At 35.1% G+C, this 25,409-nt stretch overlaps 1 long non-coding RNA gene across 8 annotated transcripts; it reads right to left on the bottom strand.

Moving 5' to 3' along the window:
- Nucleotides 1-249: 249 nt before the first annotated feature.
- Nucleotides 250-25,003, bottom strand: LOC107625347 (uncharacterized). Of its 8 annotated transcripts, XR_015905420.1 has the most exons (5): nt 24,234-25,003; nt 17,840-24,145; nt 1,124-1,446; nt 589-776; nt 250-517 (listed from the first exon to the last, which is right to left on the bottom strand). It is a non-coding gene; the product is annotated as an uncharacterized LOC107625347 (long non-coding RNA). The 8 variants fall into 8 exon arrangements; XR_015905421.1 differs by lacking the exon at nt 589-776 and having other exon boundaries at nt 251-517; XR_015905423.1 differs by lacking the exon at nt 1,124-1,446 and having other exon boundaries at nt 251-517.
- Nucleotides 25,004-25,409: the final 406 nt, after the last annotated feature.

Genomic DNA, 25,409 nt, shown 5'->3' with positions numbered 1-25,409 from the left:
GCCTTTAAACTGTGCAACAACCTCAGTCATTTAAACTCGTAATACCTTATCAGGTCTACCGACATTGAGTAGCAATTCTATTTGCTTATCCTCTGTAAAAAAAAATAAATAAAAAAAAAAGTAGAAATCATGGCTGCAAAATTAGTTTAAAAAGAATAAGGAGAAAATTTGAAAAGGGCTAAAAGAAAATGAAAGTGCCAAGGAAAATCATATTTACATGAAATTCTGTATTTATATGTAACTTAGTTATAATATATGAATAATTTTCATAGATAGGAAGTAACCCTTCTCCAATATAATGTTTAGGATGACATACTAAATCTCTCCTTCAGATCTTCTTTTACTTAAAAAACATTTTGATCAATATATAAGCTTTGGTTCTAAAACTCCTATTACTTGATATCCATAAGCTTGTTAAAGCTAGTATCATATTTACAAGATCCTTAACAAAAATCGGACGGAATTCATTGTGAAAGAACTTCACTTCTTCTCCTTTAGCAAGGACACCATCCATCCACTGCATCAAGAGATATATTTAATTAATAACATCAAGTAACTATTAATTAATAACATACAAAGTTCACATACTGCATATCCATCTGAATTGGAAGAGATGAACAGGTGAGACTGTTTGTGGTCCATAGATGATACCGCTTCTCAAAATTGCATAACTCGAGAGTAATTTTCGGAAATGAACTGCTCAATCGCGACTTTAATTTTATCATAAACATTTATTGGAATAGCAATGTCTTCTTCCTTGTAAAAGGATTTTTTCCCTTCATAAACCGATGAGAAGAAATATAAATATAACCTAGCTAATACTTGAAAACACACTTGTTCATGAAGAAAGAAATTGTGTGCCAAAAATGATTCATTCACTTCATTTGTGCAAAAAGGATAAAGAAAAATGGAAAGCATTCGTATGTTGTTTGCAGCCAAAATGTCTGACATTGAAAAACTATGATAGTAGATTTTAGTTATTATTGAGCTGTTTTGTGTTGTGTGTTAATTTAATGAAAATAATTAATATCCTAATAGATAAAACCAAATCAAAATCAAAATACAGAGACATTCTCTGGAATTATAGTAAGAAATCAAAATCAGAGATACGAAGTTGAAGTACCTTGATTGAAGGAGAAAATCAGCCTAATCGGAAGACAGTTGTTGTTGTTGTTATTGGAGAAGAAGTTACCACAGGAGGCGACACTGAGAAAAGAACGACGTGATGCGAGCAACGACAGATTTAAACAGGGATTCGATGATCTGCGACAATGGCAGAACGAGCAGAGGAAGTACACGGTGAGGGGCAGACAGCGATAAATACTCGAGGAGGAGAGATGGCACTGACGGAAATGGCTTCAACGAGAACGACACCAACCAGGACTCGACGGAAAGTGACTTCTCTCTCCATTCCGCCAGAGAGTGAGGGAGGCGACGAGAGGGACACTGTGTGAGGAGAGAGCTCAGGGTTAGGGTTGAAAAGTGATGGATTTTTTTAATTTATTTTGAAATCTAGTTTATCCCTATTATTTAAAATAGTGACCGATTTAGCAACTAATTAATTTGTAACTTTTATTTTTTAGTTGGTCGCAAATTCTGTCGCAAATAGCGACCGATTTAGTGACCAACTGCTCTAATGCTAAGATTTTATAGTTGATTGCTAAAATGGGTCACTATATTAACCCTTAGCAATCAATTTAGTGTCCGCTACTTTAGCGACCGAATTAGCGACCAACTATTTTATCAACATATCTTTAAGTCGGTTGCTAATTCGACCGCAAAATTATAAAATAGGAACCAATTTAGCGACCGAATGCTTTAAAACCAGCATTTTATAATTGGTCGCTAAATGGTCGCCATCTTAACACTTAGTAGCCGATTTAGCGACCAACCACCATTAAGCTTGTTTTTATATTGGTCGCAAAATCGGTCGCTAAATTAAAAATAACGACTGATTTAGCCATCAACATACCCTAAATGCTTGTTTTTTTGTTTTGGTTGCTAATTCGGTCGCTACGTTAAAAAAATAGCGACCGACTATATTGGCTTTGTTATCGGTAGCTAAATCGGTCACTAATTTTTATTTTAGCGACCAATTTAACAACTAAGAGTAGGTGGTCACTAAATCAGTTGCTAATTGAAATTTAGCGACCGATTTAGCAACCAATTTTTTTTTAATCCAAAAAAAGTTTGATTGGTCACAAAATCGATCGCTAATATAACCGATTTTGTTTGTTGTTAAAATCGTTCGCTATTTTAAAATTTTTTTGTAGTGAGATAAGACCATTAAACAATGCGTGTATAAACGTGATACGACCACGTCTTCTTCAGTCTTATCTTGTTTACAGTGTAAACGAAATAAGTGAGGTAATGTTTTACGGTAAAAACACTCGTAAATACATATTTCGGTAATTAATATATTTATTTTATTTATTTAAAAGAAAATCCTGATAAAGAATCAATAAATTTTATTTTTCGTATAATTATTTTGATGGAATAATTAAAAATAATAATAAATTTAAACTAAATTAAGATTAAATATTAGAATAACAAATTTTATATTTAGTTTTAATTATTATTTTTGAGATCTAATTTTATAAACGATGACGTGATATTTTATGAGACCCAAAATAAAATTAAAATATGAATGGAAAGTGGCTTGTGCAACGAGAAATTGGGTAAACGGAAAATAGAGAGAAGATCGAGAAAATGAACGGGGTAGAGTTGTACATGATCAAGTATGCAGTATGAATTATCTTCAAAACTTGAATTTACACTTATTTATACTAGTAGCTAGTGTTCCTTTGAACTAGCCAAACCAACAAATGCAACTTATCTTCTTGAACTACTCTAACCACCTTCCAATAATGGTTTAACTACTCTAACAGCATCAATTTTAGTCAAACTAACCAAAATCCCTTTACAAATTGAAAGCTAGCATTGCAATTGCTTTAAGCATTAATTAAATGATAAAGAATAAGGTAATTTTAAATTGTTTTGGGTTGTTTTTTATTATCTTTTAAATATTTTTTACTTATATTATTTGCCATATCTCAACTCTTAGCGCATCATGTAAGATCCAAACAATTTATTATCCAATTATATAATTTAAATTTGAGTTAAGAGTGTTTATAATCGCTCGATTCAGGTTAAAAATTTAAAGTTCTTAATTTGGAGATTCGTGATACGGATTTTTGAATATCACAAACTAATTCGTAACTGTACCGGGTCGTACCAAATAATAACACAGGTAAGTGAGTGTCGATCCCACGAAAATTAATGGATTGAGCAACAATAATCGAGTAATTAGGCTAGTTAGACAAGTTAAAATGAGTGATTTCAAGTTCGAATAGCATAAAACAGTAAATCAAAGAGTGCAAGAAAGCAGACAGTGAATAGTTGGTGAAAATAGTATGAGAAAACAGTTAAAGCTTTGGAGATATTTAGATTTTCGAATTAACAATTCTTATCAACTACTTTAACCAAACAATGATTCAATTCATAGCAAACCTTAAGTGATTAAACCCTAATTCCTTAGTAATTTAATCTCATCTAACTCAATCAACTACCAATTTCTTGGTCACTTAATTTAAATTAGAAGATTAAGTCCAATTCTAGTTTATGAGCCACACAAACCCTAAGTACCCAAAAATAAGGAGATTATATTTATATGTCACGTATCCCATTAAATCCAGATAATTAGAGAGTTGTGAGAAATTGATTCCAAGTTTTAATTCTAGTGATATAACTTTTCCAAGATTCAATAAGAATTCAAATAGAAAAAGAGTTATCTTCCAGTACACTCTAATTCCTAGGGTGAAGAACAAAATCAATCCTTGAATTTAAAAACAATGCATTGATTAAGAGTAGAATGACAATAGTGTTAATCCATTAAAATAAATAGAGCTCCTAACCTTAACAATAGAGATTTAGTTGCTCATCGCTCAGAGAAAAACCTAGAGTCAAAGTCTAAAAGTGCGGAATGAGGAAAAAGAAGAGAAGATAGCCCGACGGGCTGAATCTTTTCTCCTTTTATATCTAATCCTAATTGATTTGAAATAAAAATTCTAAATCCTAAAAATCATATTTCCTAAATTTAAGCTTCCTGAGAGACTAATGGACGCGGGCCTAGAGTTAAACACTGAGCAGTGGCGTCTAGCGCCACCAAACAGAGTGCATCTTCAATGTTTCTGGACACCTGGTGCTAAACGCCAGGGAATGGCGTTTAGTGCCACCTTCGCAGAATCCTGACACGAGTTACGAGGTATCCGGTGCTAAACGCCGAGTCATAGCGTTTAGCTCTAGCTTCACAGAGAGCTTGCACAAAATACGAGACTTGTGGCGCTATACGCCGGATAATGGCATTTAGCACCAGCTTGACAGCAACAAATTTTCTCTTTTTTCTTCTGCACAAACTATATCAAACTCGCCCAAATTTTACCCGAAATTAACAAAACTATAATGCAACTCAAAGTAGCATCCATGATGGGCTAAATCACCAAAAACTCATAAAAACTCAAGAAATCCACATCTAAATTATTAAGAAAAGGTAGAAAAGATACTCACACATCACAGCACCAAACTTAAATTGTTGCTTGTCCTCAAGCCACTGAAAACAATATGAACCTGAGATGTGGGTTAGCCTAAGAACTGAGTTTTCAATTAAGCTCCTATCTATTTTTCCTAAAAGCCTTAGGAAGATAGTTTTAAACCCAAAATTCTCTAATTCTCTTTAATAAACACCTAAAGGAAGGTATAAGAGAAGGTGTAGAGGTATGTAAGGTAATGAAATAGGATTCAGGAACTCATAAACATGTTAGTAAGAAAAGAAGTTAAAAGTTATACAGTAGTGGGTTTAGTCTTACAGAGTAAGTAGAGAACTGTAAAATAAGGTCACAGTGATGTTGTGATATTTGATTTATGATTATGAAAAAATGGTAAAGACGATTGCTAAGTGATGGAAAGTATAGATATATGTGATTTATGAGCTTTCGAGTGATGCTTGAGAATATTGTGCAGGAACGCCCGTATTGTGTTGCTGCTTTCCAAACAGGTTGCGGTAGAGAATGTATCAACCCTGCAAGTTGAGAATGCTTAGTAGAGGCCTGACAAGCATACTTGTGGTATTTTGAGATCTGTGCAAATATTAGCCCTGCAAGTCGATCTTACTTGGTAGAGGGTATCCTATACTTAATTTGGGATTAAGTTCTGGGAAAGCCTTATCTGACCAAGGGTGTCAGATTATGTCGGATGTGGGTCGAGACCGACAAATAAGCTCATTACCTACAGTAGGACTAGACATGCATCATACTTGTTTGCGCATAATTGTGTGATTGCATATTGGATGTGATTGCAAATACCTTCTCCACCTGATTATCCTCCACCACCTGAATCCCCTCTGCCTGATGAGCCTATACCAGCACAGCCTATTCATGAAGCACCTCCTGCACCTTTTGTTCTTAATGAGTGGGGTATTCCTATGTTACCACCTGAGCTTGATCCCCCACCTAAGCCGATCGAGTCACATGCTCTTAATGAGCAGCAGGGACATGGGCACGATCAGATTATGGAGGCTCCACCCCCTTCTCCTAACTATATTCTGTATGGCAGTTACCCTTCTGTAGTTTCAGTTTCCAACAGTAGTTCATCAGCTACCACCTCATGAGTTGAGGAGGACATGGAACAGGAAAAAGATCCTGAGGAGGACTCTGACATTGTAGTTATCTCTTTTGACAGTGATGAGCCAGATGAGGCACTAGCGGGCAGGCATCGCCACCTACCCAATGGTTTTCTATGAGGGGCTTGCAGATAAGAGACGAGGAGACCTTTTAGGACGTCCAGTCTAACTTTTGTATGCTAAAGTATTTCCCTTACTTTTGGTAGTATGCTCATAGGGAATAGGCATTTCATAGAGTTAGGCTAGCCTGGGTGCCAGCTTAGGGACTTTTTGGACAGGGCAGGTCAGGCCGTGGGACGTCTTATGTATATATATATGTAAATATTATATCAGTCACTAACTGAGAAATGATGTATCATAGTTCTGTACTTGTATGACTGAGCTACTTTTGTATCATGATGTATATTACAGTGAGTTGTTTTATTCATATTGCCTTCTGCTATTCTTTGAATGTGTGTGCTTATGTTTCCTTGTATTAACTGCTATTGTTTTAAAAAAAAATTACTCGTAAATTCACAAGGTGTTAACAATGAACAGGCTCATACTTACTAATTAATATTACGTATGGAAAAACAAGTTGGTAATGTTCAACTCCTAGTATGATCATGACATGCTAGGAGTTGGGCTGTTACACTAAACAAAGAAACAATTAGGGCTTGTATACTCTAGTCTAACTATCCTAAATTCAAGTTCAAAATGAAAATCAAATTACAAACAAAACCAACTTTCTAACTAGCTTCACTCTTGGTCTTCCTTGCTTCAATTGGATCCTAATTCTTGTGAATTGTTTGTGAGCTTCATTGGTTGGGCTTGATGAGCATTAGATGTAGCAAATGATATCTCACTTTAAGCATCAATATGTAGCGTGTTATAAGCTTAACTATGGAACAAAATGAAGCTCAAAAGCGTGGTCTAAGAAAGTGTGGCTTAAGTTAGAATAGAAGGCTTCATACATGGCTTAGAGGACACCAACTCAAGTCTTGTTTGACCATACACCTTTGAAGGCATCTCCCAAGGGCAATGCTTCTCATTTTTGTCTCCCTTGTGGCATTGGAGACGCCGCCTCCATCCAAGAAGAGTGAGAAATTTTTGTGGCCCTGGAGGTGAGTTTCATTGCCGATGGAGATGCCATTCTATAGGGGGGAGGAGTGGCATTTGAGATGCCAACTTTGTAGGAGGGAAGGGGCATTGGAGACGCCATACTCTTGAGGGGGTAATTGGCGATGGAGACGTCACCATCTTGAAGAAGGAATAGCGTTGGAGGCACCACATTTTGATGAGGAAGAGGGCGTTGGGGATGCCACAATTTTGAAGAGGAAGAATCAAAATTCACACTTCGACAATTTTTCATATAACTACTTCCTCTTGTTCAGTATCTGTAGTATGATTCTTAGGTGTTCCTCATGCTCCTTTTTCATCTTGGAATAAATGAGAATATCATCTATAAAAACTACCACAAACTAGTCTAGATACAGGCAGAAGATTCGATTCATATAATCCATGAATATAGCAGGAGCTTTAGTTAGTCCAAAGAAAATAACTGTATACTCATAATGACCGTACCTAGTCCTAAAAGTAGTCTTAGGTAAATTGGATTTTTGTACTCGAATTTGATGGTAACCCGATCGCAAAGTTAGCTTTGAGAAAATAATGGCTCCCGTTAATTGATCCATCAAGTCATCAATCCAAAGGAGCGAATACTGATTCTTGATAGTAATCTTTTTCAGTTGCCGATAATCTACACATAACTTCATACTACCATCATTCTTCTTCGTGAGCAGTATTGGGTCCATGATGATATACTTGGATAGATAAACTTCTTTCCTAATAGTTTCTCTAATTATTTCTTCAACTCTGCAAGTTCCAATGGTAACATCCTGTAAGGTGCTATAGATATTGGCCCAACTCCTAGAACTAAGTTTATAGTGAACTCTATTTCTTACTAAAGGAAAAACTTAGGTATATCTTTTGGAAACAATTCAAGAAATTCTTCATCACCCAAATTTGTTCTAGATCTGTTCACTATCGTTTGAGCTAGCTACTAAGAGAGCATACTCCTCACATTCATCCCCACTACATGTAACTTTCACATAATTTAAATAATAACCATGGATATAATTGGTTCATCAATCATATCATCAGATAGAATAATAGTAGTTCTCTCAAAACAATCAAGAAGAACATGATGTGTAGAAATTCAATTTAACCCTAATATGATATCAAATTCATGCAGAAGTAAGCAAATCAAATTATGCACAAAAGATCTACCGTTAATATCAAAAGACACTTGTCGACACACCAAGTTGGTTAAAGCATTATGAGATGTGGGGTGTGAATAATTAGATCATACTCCAACTTAGAAAAGTCTGATCCCAACTTATGCGCAATAGTGGTGGATATACAAGAATATGATGAACCTGAGTCATATAGTACAGTTAGGAGTTGAGTCTTGACATAGCACTTACCTTGGATTTTTAGGGATTCAGAACGAGTAGCGTCATTAGCGGTCACAGCAAAAACCCGTCCTTGTTCTTGGGGTCTGGCCAATTCTAGAGCAATCATTTTTACATAATTCTTAACCAAGTGCATATGTACACTGCAGTAATACCAAACATTGGATCCAAACTAACAAAGCTTGTTGCCATAATTCTTTCCACACTGACTACAAATAGGACTTGACTGAGCTAGCTATGGCAGCTTGCCAATATCCTGTTGCTGATTACTTCTATTTCTGCTTTTAGAACGAGCGGGAAAGTTTTCACCTTGTTGATTCCAATGTTGAGGTGGCCCATTTGTCTTGAAGTTTCTTCCTCAAGGGGCCGTATAGAATAAAACTTATTGGTGGTACCTCTCGGTAATTTATCCGAGCCATCGCTACTTTCTTGCCACACTCTTCCACCAACTGACTCTTATTCACTAATTTTGAAAAATTTCGTATCTCCAACAGAAACACAGCGTTCATAAAATCTTTCCGAAGTTCCCCTTCAAACTTCAGACATTTCCATTCTTCAAACTCTATTGGGTCTCCTTGACATATTTTACAAAAGCGGCATAAATCCTCAAACCTGCGAGTGTACTAAGCCACCAATAGAACAAAACAAGATTGCTCCTTTGATGCACCATCAAACTGAACCTTCTTTAAACTAGAAAAAGAGATTTCCTCACCTTTTAATCTAGAAATGGTTAGTTTGTCGCTTCACAAGACTCATAAGTATGATTTCCTAGGTAAAAACATCAAGAACATGAAGTCCTTCCATGACATAGTAAGGCCAAAACTTCAAGAGACAAAAAAGAGAGCTATACTTCAATTTACCTCAAGAAAATTGGTATGAAGATATAGATAAAGTCAAGGAGAACACTTTAATCAGTTTAGTTTTTGGAGAAAAGCCTTTCTTATTGGCCTAGCTGAATGATGAGCGGATATTTTATACGTTTTTTGGCATTGTTTTCATATAGTTTTTATTATGTCTTGTTTAAGTTTTATTATATTTTCATAGGTTTTAGTGCAAAATTCATATTTTTGGATTCTACTATGAGTTTATGTGTTTTATGGTGATTTTAGAAATTTTCTGACTGAAATTGAGGAGTTTGAGCAGAAGTCTGATTCAGAAGCAGAGAAAGGACTGCAGATGCTGTTAGGATTTGACCTCCGTGCACTCCAAGGAGCGTTTCTGGAGCTACAGAGGTCCAAATGGCGCGCTCTCAATGGCTATGGAAATCTAACGTCTAAGTCTTTCTAGAAATATATAATAGTCCATACTTTGTTTCGAAATTGAAGGCCCAAAACTGGCGTTCAACGCCAGCCACCAGCCCCAGTCCTGGCGTCCAGCGCCCACAAGGGGGTGGCAGGCGTCCAACGCCAAAAAGGGGACCCCTAGCCAGCGTTCAACACCACTACGGAGTCATAGCACGTGGAGACACTCTTTGCTCAATCTAAACACTCACCAAGTGGACCCCAGAAGTGGATTTTTACACCATCAACTTAGTTTATCTTATTTATGTAATCCTTAGTTAGCAGCTTAGTATATATAGGAGAAGATCAACCATGTTTAGGATCTTCTTCCTCCCCCATTATTTTTTAACACTATTATGTACAGTATGAGTCACTAACCTCCTAAGGTTAAGGTTAGAAGCTCTACTGATTTTCATGGATTAATAAAAGTACTTCTATTCAATTCTTGTGTGACTCTATTCTAAGATGTATCTTCGTTGTTCAACCTTATGAATGGGATGATCCGTGACACTCATCTTCATTCTACATGGGTTCAGTGTGAGTCTGTAACAGGAGATCACTGAACCACTAGCTTGATTATACATCTTTTAGACGGCTAATCCACGACTTCGTTGGGGATTTCTCGAGACACCAGTTCAGCTGAGGTATGGGGAGATTAGGGTCTTTGTGGTAGAGGCGAGAACCAATGGCGCAGCATTCTCTGATCTGGAAGATTCGACCTTATCTATGGCGTTTTGAGTAGGATCATCAAGGGGATAAACTGCAAGAGCTTCACCCTCATTCAGGTTGGGTGCACACTAAACCTGGCGTTCGGCCGGAGGGAGGAAGATTGGCGGCCATTAAACTAGCGTTGATCATTTACAGCCTGCCATGGAAGGAATCACTCACAGTTGGAGAAAGACAGTAGGAAAGGTTGATCTAGAAGAATGAAGCATCTTCGATGCCTCAACCGTTCTCTTATCACTGGTTTTACTCAAATTAAGTAATTTCATCCCTATTCCTGTTTTATGCATTTATCTCAACAAACTATCTTTTTTAATCGCCTGACTAAGATCTACAAGGTGTCCATAGCTTGGTTCAAAACAAAAATATCTGTGGGATCGATCCTGACTCACCTCAGATATTACTTGGACGACCCAGTGCACTTGCTGGTTCAATTGTGCGGAGTTAATTTCTGTGCACCAAGTTTTTTGGCGCTGTTGCCATGCATTGTTCAGATTTCACAAACTAAAGGATTATCTTGTTGCTTAGATTAGGTATTGTTTTTAATTTTGTTTGAGTCTTTTATTTTCTTTTTCGAAAAAATAAAAAAAATTTCAAAAATATTTGTTTTTCTTTTTTATCTTTATCTTTTTGTTTGAGTCTTTGTTCTTGTTCTTATTAAATTTCGAACTTTATTGCTTTCTTTTTCAAAAAATTTTCAAAAATAGTAACTGTTGTTTGAGTCTTGTATCAATCTTTAAGTTTGGTGTCTTTTTTATTCATCTTGAGTCATTAAGTTTCTTTTCTTTTTTTTCTAAAATTAGTGTCTTTGATTTTCAAAGTTTTTAAGTTTGGTGTCCTTTAGTTGTTCTTTATTTGCTTTGAATTTTCGAAAGTGGTCTTTGTGTTCTTTCTTGGCATTCAAGTTGTTCTTGTTTCTTTTCTTGTTTTAATCTTAAAATTTTTAAATTTGGTGTCTTTTGGTGTTTTTCTTTTTCAAATTTTCGAAAACTTTGTGTTTTAGATCTAAAAATTTTAAGTTTGGTGTCTTTTGGTTGTTTTTCTCTTTCTTCAGTAATTCAAAAAATCAAAAAATATCTTTCTTATCTTTATTTCAAATCCTTTTTCGAAAATTTCAATAAAAATTTCAAATTCTAATTTCAAATTATTATCTTATCTTATCTTAATTTCAAAAATCAAATTTCAAATCTTATCTTTTTAAATCTTTTCAAATCTTTTCTTTTAAATTGTGATTCTATCTTATCGATCTTATCTTTAAAATTCAAAACTTTTGCGAATCTTTATCTTTTCTTATCTTATCTTTTTATTAAATTTCAAATCATTATCTTATCTTATCTTATCTTAGTTTTAAATTTCAAATCTTTTTCAAATCTTTATCTTATCTTGTTTCAAATTCAAAATTCAAAATTCAATTTTTAAAATCTTATCTTATCATAATTCAAATTCAAATTTCAAATTTCAAAATTAAATCTTTTTCAAATCTTTTATCTTATCTTGTTTGTCAAATCAACCTTAATTAGTTACTTGTTTTCTCTTTCTTCTTTTTCAAAACTTCCTAACTAATTATTCTCTCTCCTATTTTCGAAAACTCCTCTTCTAATTCCCGATCTCCTATTTTCTTTTCTTTTCTTTTCTAAAATCAGTGTCTTTGATTTTCAAAGTTTTTAAGTTTGGTGTCCTTTAGTTGTTCTTTATTTGCTTTGAATTTTCGAAAGTGTTCTTTGTGTTCTTTCTTGGTATTCAAGTTGTTCTTGTTTCTTTTCTTGTTTTGATCTTAAAATTTTTAAGTTTGGTGTCTTTTGGTATTTTTCTTTTTCAAATTTTCAAAAATTTTGTGTTTTAGATCTAAAAATTTTAAGTTTGGTGTCTTTTGGTTGTTTTTCTCTTTCTTCAGTAATTCAAAAAATCAAAAAAAATATCTTTCTTATCTTTATTTCAAATCTTTTATCGAAAATTTCAATAAAATGTTCAAATTTTAATTTCAAATTATTATCTTATCTTATCTTAATTTCAAAAATCAACTTTCAAATCTTATCTTTTTAAATCTTTTCAAATCTTTTCTTTTAAATTGTGATTCTATCTTATCTTATCTTTCTTTTAAAATTTAAAATTCAAAACTTCTTCGAATCTTTATCTTTTCTTATCTTATCTTTTTATTAAATTTCAAATCATTATCTTATCTTTGTTTTAAATTTCAAATCTTTTCAAAAAAAAAATCAAATCTTTTTCAAATCTTTATCTTATCTTGTTTCAAATTCAAAATTCAAAATTCAATTTTCAAAATCTTATTTTATCATAATTCAAATTCAAATTTCAAAATTAAATCTTTTTCAAATCTTTTATCTTATCTTGTTTTCAAATCTATCTTAATTAGTTACTTGTTTTCTCTTTCTTCTTTTTCAAAACTTCGTAACTAATTCTTCTCTCTCCTATTTTTGAAAACTCCTCTTCTAATTCCCTATCTTCTTTTTCGAAATTCATCATTTAATTTTCAAATTTTTTTAGTTAATTAGCTTATAATTTTTGAATTCAATTAATAAATAAAATAAAAACAAAAATATTTTAATTCTAGTTTCTCTTTTTACTTCTAATTTTCAAATTCTTCTTTCCTTTTATTCGAATTCTTCATCTCCTTCCTCTATCTTCATTCTTCTTTCTTCTTCACATCTTACATGGAGTCCTCTGTTCTTGAATATAGAGCTCACATTCTTCTTCCTTCTTGTTTTCCTTTTCTTGTTTATGAGCAGAAACAGGGATAAAGAACCTCTCTTAGATCTTGATCCTGAACCTGAGAGGACTCTTCGGAAGCATTTGCAACAAGTTAAAGTACAACACTCTGGAAGAGATCTTACAAAACTTTTCGAACAAGAAACTAAAAGTACAGACATGGTAGCTAAACCGAATAATGAAGCAGATGCAAGAAAGATTCTGGGTGATTTCACAACACCCACTACTGACTTCTATGGCAGAAGTATCTCTATACCTACCATTAGAGCTAATAACTTTGAGCTAAAGCCTCAGTTAGTTTCTCTCTTGCAACAGAATTGCAAATTTCATGGACTTTCACTGGAAGATCCACATCAGTTCTTATCTGAATTTTTACAGAACTGTGATACTATTAAAACCAATGGAGTGGATCCTGAGGTCTACAGATTTATGCTTTTTCCTTTTGCTGTTAGAGACAGAGCTAAGATATGGTTGGATTCTCAACCTAAGGAAAGCTTGGACTCTTGGAAAAAGTTGGTCAATGCTTTCTTGGCCAAGTTCTTTCCACCCCAAAAGATGAACAAACTCAGGGTGGAAGTTCAAACCTTCAAACAAAAAGAGGGTGAATCCCTCTATGAAGCTTGAGTAAAATACAAGCAACTGATCAGGAGGTGTCCTCTTGACATGCTCTCAAAATGGTCTATCCTAGGAATCTTCTATGATGGCCTATCTAAGATATCCAAGATGTCCTTAGATCATTCTGCTGGTGGATCACTCCACTTGAAGAAAATGCTTGTAGAGGCACGGGAGCTCATTGAAATGGTTGCAAACAACCAATTTATGTACATTTCTGACAGAAACCCTGTGAATAATGGGGTAGCTCAGAAGAAAAGAGTTCTGAAAGTTGATACTCTAAATGTCATACTGGCTCAGAATAAGATCTTGACCCAACAGGTCAATATGATCTCTCAGCATTTAACTGGATCACAAGCTGCAACTGGCAGCACTCTAGAAGCCTCCTATGAAGGAGAAGCTTATGATCCATATCAACCTTCACGGGAGGAGGTGAATTACATAGGAGAATCCTATGGAAACACCTACAACCCTTCCTGGAGGAATCATCCTAACCTTTAATTGAAGGACCAACAGAAGCCTCAGCAAGGCTTCAACAATAATCAAGGTGGAAGAACCCATAATAGGTTCAACAACAGACCACTGTTTCCATCTTCTCAGGAACACTTGAAAACTCCTAGGCAGAGCCTTTCTGAATTAGTCACAATAGTCTCCAACCTCTTTAAGACCACTCATAGTTTCATAACCGAAACAAGGTCCTCCATTAGAAATATGGAGGTACAAGTTGGTCAACTGAGCAAGAGAATCCCTGAGACTTCTCCTAACACTCTTCCTAGTAATACTGAAGTAAACCCAAAAGAAGAGTGCAAGGCCATCATCACAGAGGCTGAGGCCAAATCTAAAGAGGATGAGTTGGCGTTGAACGCCAATAAGGAAGACCTTACTGGGCGTTCAACGCCCAAATTGGCACCTAAGATGGTGTTGAACGCCAGTAAGGAAGCCCCTACTGGGTGTTCAATGCCCAAAGTGGCAGAGTAGCTAGCGTTGAATGCCAGCTATGGGGCAGTAGCTAGGCGTTCAACACCTAATGATCCCCCAATTCTGGAGTTGAATGCCAGTAAGGAAGTCCTTACTGGGCATTCAATACCCACAAAGGCAAAACAACTAGCGTTGAACGCCAGTAAAGGTATTCAAGCTGGGCGTTCAATGCCCAAAGAAACACAAGTTCTGGCATTGAATGCCACAATAGGGATAGTTGGCAACCCTCGGCCTACTGAGAACTTCCCTATTGAAGAACTGTTAGAACCCAAGGTTCAAGAGGAGCCCATTGAAGTTCCCTTGAATGCTTGGTTGAAGATCATAGAATCTGGGGAGTACTCCTCCTCTGATGAGGAAGAGGAAACTAGGAAAGAGCAAGTTGTTCGATACCTAGGAATTATGATGAAGCTGAATGCCAAGTTATTTGGTACAGAGCCATTAGAAGAAGAACCTACAGTGCTAACCAAAGAGCTCAATGCCTTAGTTCAGCATAAGTTACCTCAGAAGAAGCCGGATCCTGGACGCTTCTTAATCCCTTGCACCATAGGTACAATGACTTTTGATAAGGCTCTATGTGACCTAGGGTTAAGCTTAAACCTCATGCTTCTCTCTGTAAGGGAGATGCTGAAAATATTTTAGGTACAAGCTGCAAGAATCTCTCTAGAGATGGCAGACAAGTTCATGAAAAAGGCTTATGGACTAGTAGAGGATGTCTTAGTGAAGGTTGAAGACCTTTACCTCCCTGCTGACTTCATAATCTTGGATACTGGAGAGGAAGAGGATGAATCCATCATCCTGAGAAGACCCTTCCTAGCTACAGCCAAGGCTGTGATTGATGTAGACAAAAGAGAACTAGTCCTGCAATTAAATGAGGACTGTCTTGTATTCAAGGTTCGAAAACCTCATTCTACCTCAGCTGAAGGAAGCACCATTTATAAACATGAAGTGCTTCATCCTTCTCTCTCAGTGCAGAGCTATGCAGAGGCCCCAGACACCAATTCTAAGTTTAGTGTTGGGCAGCCATTATCAATCACTGGAAACAAAGGTATTAAGAAGAAAGTACCTAAAGGCTAGAGGGATAAGAAGATCCCCACTGAAGGCCTCTCACCTGGTATGAGAGTTGTCTTCACAGATAACCCAGTCATCCCACACACTATGTGCAGAATCCTGTCTCTGGAACATGTGAAACTTATCCATGAGAGCATAGGCAAGAAATTCACTGTAAGTGGCAAAATTCTGAGCCCCTATCCATCTCCGTAAGGAGCTAACCGTCAAGCTAGTGACGTTAAAGAAGCGCTTGTTGGGAGGCAACCCATCAATAATTAATGTTTTATTATTTATATTTAAGCTATTTCAGTTAAGTTTCATGTTTTCTTTGAGTTTATGATCATGTGTAGTAGTTAGAACAGAAATAGAAACAGTCAGAGTTGAAAACAGAACACCTTGGAGCAGAGACCTTGCTGGCGTTGAACGCCAGCCAGGGAGGTCAGAGTGGGCGTTCAATCCCCATGAAGAGCTCATTGCTGGCATTGAATGCCAGCCAGAGAGCATAGTGCTGCCGTTGAACGCCAGCCAGGGGGCAGACCTTGGGCGTTCAACGCCCAACAGAGGCATATACCTAGCATTGAACGCCAGGCAGGGGGAGACCCTGGGCGTTCAACACCCAATAAGAAGTAAATAGCTGGTGTTGAACGCCAGCCAAGAGCAGCAGCTGGGCATTCAACGCCCACAAGGGGCAAGGAACTCGAATTCCCTAACCCCTCGGATCAGTGGGTCCCATAGATTCCTCACCTACCCACTTTTTCTCTCTCTTACTTTCTTCCCCACACACTCTTTTCTATAAACCCTAACCCAATCACATCCACATTACTTTCCAAAACCATCATAACTCCCATCAACCCCCACCCACTTCAAATTCAAAATTTCCCACCCAATTCCGTTCCAATAACCGAACCTTACCCTATCCCATTCTCTATAAATAACCCCTCATACCACCTCTCCGACACACACCATTCATACACTACTAGCCTCACTTGGCCGAACCCACTATCTCCCTCCATCTCCTCTATTCCCTTCTTCTTTTACTCTTTTCTTTTTATTTGCTTGAGGATGAGCAAAACTTTTAAGTTTGGTGTTGGAAAAGCCTTGCTTTTTGCTTTCCACTCATGCCTATGGCACCTAAGGTTGGAGAATCCTCTAGGAAGAGGGAAGGGAAAGCAGTGGCTTCCACCTCTGAAGCTTGGGAGATGGAGAGATTCATCACTAAAACTCATCAAGACCACTTCTATGAAGTAGTAGCAAAGAAAAAGGTGATTCCTGAAGCCCCCTTTAAGCTAAAAAAGAATGAGTACCCGGAGATCCAAAGAGAAATCTGGAGGAGAGATTGGAAAGTCCTAACTAATCCAATCCTAGTGTCCATAGCTTGGGATCAACCCTGACTCACCTCAGGTATTACTTGGATGACCCAGTACACTTGTCGGTTCAGTTGTGCGGAGTTAATTTCCGTGCACCACTGAACTTAAAAGCTTTGAAAATAGAGGTGTGTGTTTTGAATTCTCTTCACTCTCTCTTGAATTTTTGTGGAAAAGAAAAGAAAAAGTGAAGTAGGAAGTGAGAAAATAGGGAGGCCATGGCATTATGTTTGAGAGATAAGGAAGGTGTTTAATGTTAAAATATCATTTGAAAGATAATTATCAAAATTAAATATTTTTTATCACATATTTTTACTTTATCAGTGCAAACATATAAACTACTAGTATATATGACACTGGTAATATATAATTATTTCCACTATTAAAGATCCTCTAAAATATTATAGCACCATTGAGTTTATCAGAGAGTGCCAGCATTAACTTTTATCGGTTAAATTTGGGTCCGATTATTATATTATTAACTTACCTCAAGTTTGACTGTTGTGGTGCTTGGTTTGACAAAATAATAACAAAATATTGTTATCATTATTATTATTATTATTATTATTATTATTATTATTATTATTATTATTATTATTATTATCTTAAGATTCGGGTCCAGCTTGTCAAGCGAAGTCTAACCGTTTCATTAAGATTTCCCGAAATCTCGGTGCATAAGGCCTGAAAAGTCAATTTTCTGTAGCACTAGGCGCAAGTTAGCGCACTGAAGTGCTTGCTTTACAGTACTCCATATAAAGGGATAGTATACAGTAGAACTAAGTTGTTATAAGTTCAGCTGGAGTTCTATCCACTCCTTCACTATTTGAGCATAACTGTAACCAATTAGGTGTCCTTTAGGAGAAAATTCTATTTTAGTCTCCTGATTAATGCAAAGAGTAACTAATTTTGCACACTTTTAGTGAAACAACAATTTAAACAACTTAAGCAACACAACCCAAATGAAATTCAGGGACTCACCGGTCTTATTGAACTTGAAGACTTAGACACAAGTTGTGCATACTTCGATTTTCAATCCTTCCTTAATAGAGTCATGTGGCGCTCTATCGTTCATGCAATGCCTTTTTGTGTGGCCGGACCTTCTGCACTTGGTATAGCGCCTCTTTCGACCTTTTTGTTTCTTCGTTCAGGGAGCTCTCTTTGTCTTAACCTTCATAGGATCCCGAATATCCACCCCAGAAAACTCTTTGTTTGCCAGTTCTTCATCCCTGCAATCTTCCTCAAGTTCATGCCATATCGATTATATTACAATCATTGATTTCCAAAACAGAGATAACGCCTTTTTACGCTAATAAATGGAAAAAACTGTGAGGCTTCTTGAAGTGCAGCATGCCTCAAAAGACCTTTCCGAAGTCGCATTTGTTGTCTCGATGTAAGAGTCTAGTCATTTTGCATCCTTCTCCTATCTCTTCAACACCAACCATTCTGGAATCTCCTTCAAATGTTCATGCTTCATTACGAAAAACATGAGTCGACATGGGTATCCCTTCCTTTTCCAAAATTGGTAAGGACATTCAACTTTGTTTTGAACTCTGTCGTATAAGACTACACTGTGTCTTCCTAGACCGTTGTACTCCTCTAAAGTATACACCATCGGTGTACAATGGCGAATCTTCCGCACAAACTTAACTGCAACAACAGCTTCAATCTCTTCTTTGTGTCTGCATAAATTTCTCTTGTGTATACCATTGCAGTTGACATATCAAGAGGGTTCAAGGAGGTAGTTATGACTATAAGGCCATGTGCTGAGTTAAATTGAGCAACTAACTCGCTATTTCTGTAATATCAAACAAGCAACTCAAGATTCTTGACCATGTCCAACTTACTATGCTTAGACCTCAAAAGCTTCTTCACGTGGGAATTAATGCCTTCACATTTGGATGTGGTCCAAAATCTGGCACAAAATTTTCCTCGAAGATATTTATTAGCCCACATGGTTCTCTTGTCATATGTTTCTTTAGCCCAAAAATTATCTTCCATGTCATACTCAATCATAGCATCGCTTCACTCGACCTCAAATTGTTTGATGTCGATGTCTGCATACAACCACTTGTTGAAGAGACCATGCAACTCTTCCTGTTTGACGTTAGAAGTAATATTTTTCTCCGTGTGCTATGCACTAAATCTATGCGTCCACTCCAAAAATACTGACTTAATTGCTGCTTTCATCGAATTACATCTGTTAGTGACAACCATCGATGACTTCTTATTGAATATAACCTCTAACAAATTCTCCAAAGCCACATCTAACAGTAATCAGGTGTGTCATCCTCACACAACTCAATGCTATCAGCATGGACGCCATCCCCCAAAACCCCATTAGTTCCCTCTTTCACACAACCTTGCATATGTATATAATTCATTCCCAACTCAGTCAGTAACAACATCACAAAATGCTCATTTTAGTCTGTTGTGCAAATTAAAATAAGCATAACAATGATACACAAAATTAGGCCATAATTAACACACTTTTCTAACACATATCAAACCAAATTCAATTTCTCAAGTATTTGAAAAACATGTTGTGCTCAAAACCAACAAAATTTTTGAAATGAACAAATACTCACACAATCTCACATATTCTACAGAAACATAATTCAACAAACAAAAACACAATCACAATAACATGCATACACAGATTTCATTGCAACAACATCTTTACAATAATAACATACTTAAAATATAGGATAAGTTGCGAACTGGATTATTCATGCACTCTAGCAACAATCTAAACTCCTCCGTCGTTCTATCTCACGAGCCTGACTTCTACCTAGCAAATTAAATTCAATGCGGGAGCAAAGTGAAAACCGTAATAATGCTTTGTCTAAACAATATCTTACCCTCTGTTCACATTATTATTCTAATTTTTTTCCCTCCACTTATTATTATTGTTAATATATCCTAGAGTGGTATTATTTTCTAATTGGACTAATTTTAATTTTGGTAAGTTCTAACATATTGACCCTAATATTAAAAACCCACCAAACAATGGCCCTTTTGGCCCGCAAATAGGAGATTGTTAAGGCTCACTAACTATTTTTTCAGTTTAAAACCCAAATTTAAAAACATAAAGTAGTTGAATCACAATTTAAAAACAAAATCGATAAGTCAAATTTTAAATCATAAATTGTAAATCATATGGAATCATAATATTCATATATAAAACATAATTAAATAGTATAATATATATCATATCATTAATAAAATAATATTTTAGAGCAAAAATTAACAAACTATCAACATAGTTCACTGTCATAGTCAAATATACGTGAAGATAATGAAATGTTTGATGGATTTGAAGAAGAAAAGGAGGAGGTAAATGAAAGTCTAAGAATAGATAAGGGAAGTTAAAATGCATATAAGAAGAAATCATGAGACGCACTATTGGTGCCTTTTAGTGTTTTACTAGAGCAGGGACCCGTGCTACGCACGGGCATGAACAAAATAAACACAAACAATTATTCTCTATGCAAAGTTAATTAATGAATATAAATGATGTAGCTTTAAACAAAAAAATTGCATTTCATGGCATAACGATCACTGAATTATATATTGCAAGAATTACATTCACCATTAAAACATAAAGAACATAGAATCATAAAACATGATTAAAAACCTCCCTGAAGATAACAAAGTATAATATTACTCTCTAGGCAGTCTTTTCTTGAATTTGATTTTGGACAGAGCAAATGTAACAACAAAATTAAATTTTTGTATAACTCTTGCGAAAGAGAATTAGCTTAATTATTATTTGAGTGCCATTGGAAATAACTAAAAGATGAAATATTTATTTGATTAACATAAACATTAAAAAGTTTTGTATAATAAGAACATAAAGACACAAACTATTAGATATATAATGCACATGAAAAATCATTATGCATAGGAAATAAGTTAATCTTCAAGTTCAATAAGAAGAAACATAGTAGTAATATTTGTGAAGTCATAGATTCCACAATTGAAGAAACCCGTGCGAAGGTAAAAAGAACCCTGCTACATGATAATATGACAATTGCTCAATTGAATGAACTATCATACATAAAATTAAAAAATATATGCAGGATTAAGTAATACTTGAAAGGAAACAAATAATAAATTATCAGCAAATATTATAGAATGTCTAATTTAGCACAATTTCATATTCAAAAAATAACATGCATTATACATTATATACCAGTAAATAATTTTACAGAATTACTACATAGTTTAACTTAAAATTTTCTGTATGAAAACATAGTTTACACAGATCAGAAAAAAAAATGCTTCCATTTGAATGATTCCTTGCAAAGCATAATAGGGGTTCCATTCATTCATTCATATCAGAGAGATATAACACTCAAAAATTAACTAACATATTCATTAAGAAGCACAATGGAAAAATCAACCCAGTGCAAGTTATGAGTCAATTCACATAAGAAGATAGCAAAACTGCCAATAAAAATGGTAGCGAAACAGTCAATTCACATAAGAAGATAGCAAAACGTCAATTCACATAAGAAGATAGCAATCTTGTACTTTTACATTAATTCTTCATAAAAATCAATTTTACATCATATTTAAACAGGCATGCAATATTATTCTCTGATCTACCTAGCTACATATACTACACATCATGCTATTAGTTGAAGTAGGAGATAATTAAGAAATATAAAAAAAATTATTATTACACATGTTTAATTTAGATTAACTTAGAACCGAACTTGTGAAGGGAAGCAAAGCAAAGCAGTATATTATTATTTCAAGTGACAAAAATGCTCGAAAAGTCAAGAGAGAGAAATCTGAAGAATGAACAATTCAAATTAGCAAAGGACCTCTTTGAATTCTAAAATACAAATGCAGTGCCCAATGAAACATAATCAATCATTCATAAAACGTAAAAATAAATGAAAAGAAATGAAAACAATTGTGATGATTCTTAAATACGACTACTTAGAATTCAACCAGAAGTTACTAGTAAATCCCTTATAAATGATTTTAAACTGAACAATTCTCATACAAAATATTTTAAAACAAATAAATACCGTTAAACTGCTCATATGGACATCTTTTTGGAAATGGAGGTAGTAACTAATTATATAGTTGAAAAAAAAAAAAGAAAGCATAATGAAATAAGAACAAACTCTAAAAGTTATGGTCGAATTTTCTTGCAAGTGCTAGAAGCAATGTAGTTTTCTCAGCACCCAGAGGACTTAGCAGGAATGTCATCCTGAGATTTCACACCAGTAAAAAAGAAATGTATAGGTATTCAAATATTTTTATTTCAAAAAAAAGGCTTCATAAAGTAAATGTTAAATTCTCCTCATTGTACACATTAAATAAAACTGAATATAAATGAAAATCATTTTATCTTGATGGTTTTATTATTCCACTAACATCTTTAAGAATCTGAATTTCTCTCCTGTTGTAGTGTGCAAGGTGAAAAATACCAGAATACTCTATCGGTCAAGTGAATTAATCAATCATAGTATTAGTTCTACTAATAGTACTATTCTCAAATTCAACTAAAAATCATATAGAATAATATAGTAAAATTATAAACCAGAAACTAATAATATTCATATTCACTATTCAGCAATAGCTAGTGCGGGTACATTCAAGTACCAAGTTAGAAGTGCTCTAACCATTGGTAGAGTGACAGCCCCTCCCCAGTCACGACCTCAAATGATACCACCACTCCTTTCATCTGATTAAAGTAGTGCTTGTACCTTCTATCCAACTACTTACCAAATCATCGATAGATAATTAATTAAGTAGCTAAGTCAGCATTATATCGATGATACTTATGGCAGAGATATCACCAACTCACCAACTAATTTTGCAAATAATTATATAAATTTTCAAAAAAAAAAATTCCACTCTCATATTCTTACTGCTACTTTTGCTAACACAGATGATAAAACAAAAGTAAATGATGGGAGCAAGAAATTAAATACTATCTCATAAGCATTGGATTTGAACCTAAGGTAGCTAACAAAATCACCTTTTACCTGAAAAGCAAAAGAAATTATTAAAACATGATTAACTAAAAGTCCTCCGAATTTGAAATCCCATAATATCAAGTTTTCCTCTCATCAAAAAGGCAGTTTCAAAACTAAATCGAACCAGAAAATTAAAAACTAAAACTCAACATAGATTTAATTAACTATCACCAATGACAGAAAAAAGTGATTGATAAATAAAAAGGCTTTTGCGATGATTAATTAAGTCAATATGAAAATAGAATGGAGAGTAATTAATTGAATAGAACCAAAGGTTTCTATGGGCAGTAACTAAGTGTGAACTTCATCGTTCTAGAGACATTGGACGCTAGACATGATTTTAACATATGATATTTTGATAAATAAATTTGTTTGAATGTTTTCATAAATCAATTAAACATGAGCATGCCTATTCAGATCCAACAACAGTTTTACATACCTAGTTACTTGACTAAAATGAAAATAATTTTTAAAAAAAAAAAAAGAAAAATAAAAAAAATAAAGAAATAAAACCTAGTCAACAGAAAAAGTTGTTCCAAATTTAAAATTTAGTGGGAATCATTAAGAGAAGCTACTGGCTCAACATAAATATATAAAAATAAATTAACCTGAACAAACAATTGGACAAGAAAAAAAAGCTTGAATTGCAACCAAATCTAAGCAAAAAATGGAAAGAGAAGCTTGAATGCCAAAAATTAAATATTACTACTTTAATAACAAAAAGAAGAACATTGAATTGCAACCTCATCTGTTCATTTCCAAGTTCTTGATTATGTTGATATTTTGAAATCAGTATGTCATTGGATTCATGTAACACCCTGCACCCCAAACCAATTATTTCAAAAAAAAAAAATCTATGACTCAGATAAAAAAAATTGAAACTTTAAATGAAGTTCGAAGATAAACAGCAATCAAAGATTCCAATATGGTATTCATTTTCTATGTTGCAACAATTCATGTTCCATTACTTAGAAATCTCCTTTGGTTTTATTGGATACAAAATTAAAGATAAGAGGGAATTAGATTAAGACCTTTTGGCAAAGGGCAATTAGAATCCTGGCAACAATAGTGTGGTTCTGGATTTTCTGCATCAACGGCTCCATACCAGATAAAGACACCAACAACAACAACAACATTACAAATATATACATGAGATCAAATAGTAAGGAACACAAACAACTCTTCATCGCAAACCATCACCAATCTGTCATTGGAAAAAGAAAAAAGGAAAAAGAAGAAATCACCCGAGGTGGGAGCGTGCCTCTTAAGAGTGATCAGGTGCTGTTGCCTGCTACGAAGATACAGTTTAAATAAAAAAGATCATATTAAAAAGTAAAAAATAAAAAGCTATGTGCAGAGATATTAAAATTTTATACCTTTATTTTCTCAGAGGGCTTGTTGGGCAGTTTGTTGCAAAATGCCCAGAAAATTCCCATAGTTGTAGCAGCTTCCGCCGCCACAAATGCTGCCGTACCTACCTAGGAATCCGCCTCCTCCCCGGTTGCAATCCTTGACCCAGACCACCATGGCTGTAGCATGCACGACCGTCATCGCATCCTCCACTTTATCCACCATCACCATGTCAACTATCACCACGAACTCCACCGTGACCACTGGGCCCACCGCTACCTTAGACTCCTCGTCCACCATAGTTACCGCCGCAACCTCTTCAACTGCCGTAACCCTACCACCACTGCTGTTGTCCCTTTCACGGTGACAGGAAATAAATAGATCTCACCGATCTATTCTTGTCGCCGCCGCTGCTGTGCTCCCCGCTTGCCTAGTCTCGCTGCATGTGCTTTCTGTGGCAACCGCTCAGTTCTTTCCATCGATCTACTCTTTTTCACCGGTTCTTCCTCTGTATCCACCACCACGACATTGGTGACTACCATGCTCTTGGCACGGCATCACCAAATGACAGAAGAAAAATAACGTAAATCCCTTTCTGTTTTCAATTTTAATTTTGAATTCAAATTTTAAAATTTCACACTGTTAGTGGAACTCAACTGTGAAAGGTAAAGTCAATAAGTATAGGAATGAATTCAAATATAGCATGTAATGGATGGCATAATCCAATAAGCCAATGAAAATATATGTATAAATCATTACATGGCATGCGGTGAATGATATACATGTCATGAACAGTACTTCCATATCTAAAAAGTTTGACACGCTAGAATTCCACTCACTTAAAACTCTCTATTAGAAGAATAGTATTAGATTAGATTAGATTCCTCCGCCATATGAAACACGTCATTTAGCGCAATAGTTTTTAATATTTATTTTCAAAATCTTTAATAAAATGCAATATTTATTGTATTTTTTTCCCCCCAAAATTCATGTATAACATCTTCTCCACTATGAAGCACGGATTTTTCTATGGTGCTAACTTATCCGTGTCGGACACGAATCCGACACCGACATTCGATGGATACTTCATACGAGCGTATCGGTGGCGTGTCTTTTTGCGGTGCAGAATTTTGGTGAAGCTGTCACGAATCCGAACGAGTCCGACCCGATTTTGTGGTTTTATGGCCCAATTAACCGATTTT

Source organism: Arachis ipaensis, chromosome B2 (genome assembly GCF_059453495.1).
Source record: "Arachis ipaensis isolate K30076 ecotype BB chromosome B2, ASM5945349v1, whole genome shotgun sequence".
In the NCBI taxonomy this organism is placed as follows: domain Eukaryota; kingdom Viridiplantae; phylum Streptophyta; class Magnoliopsida; order Fabales; family Fabaceae; genus Arachis; species Arachis ipaensis.
The sequence above is the reverse complement of the archived record's forward strand: the minus strand, read 5'-3'. Positions and strand labels throughout refer to the sequence as shown.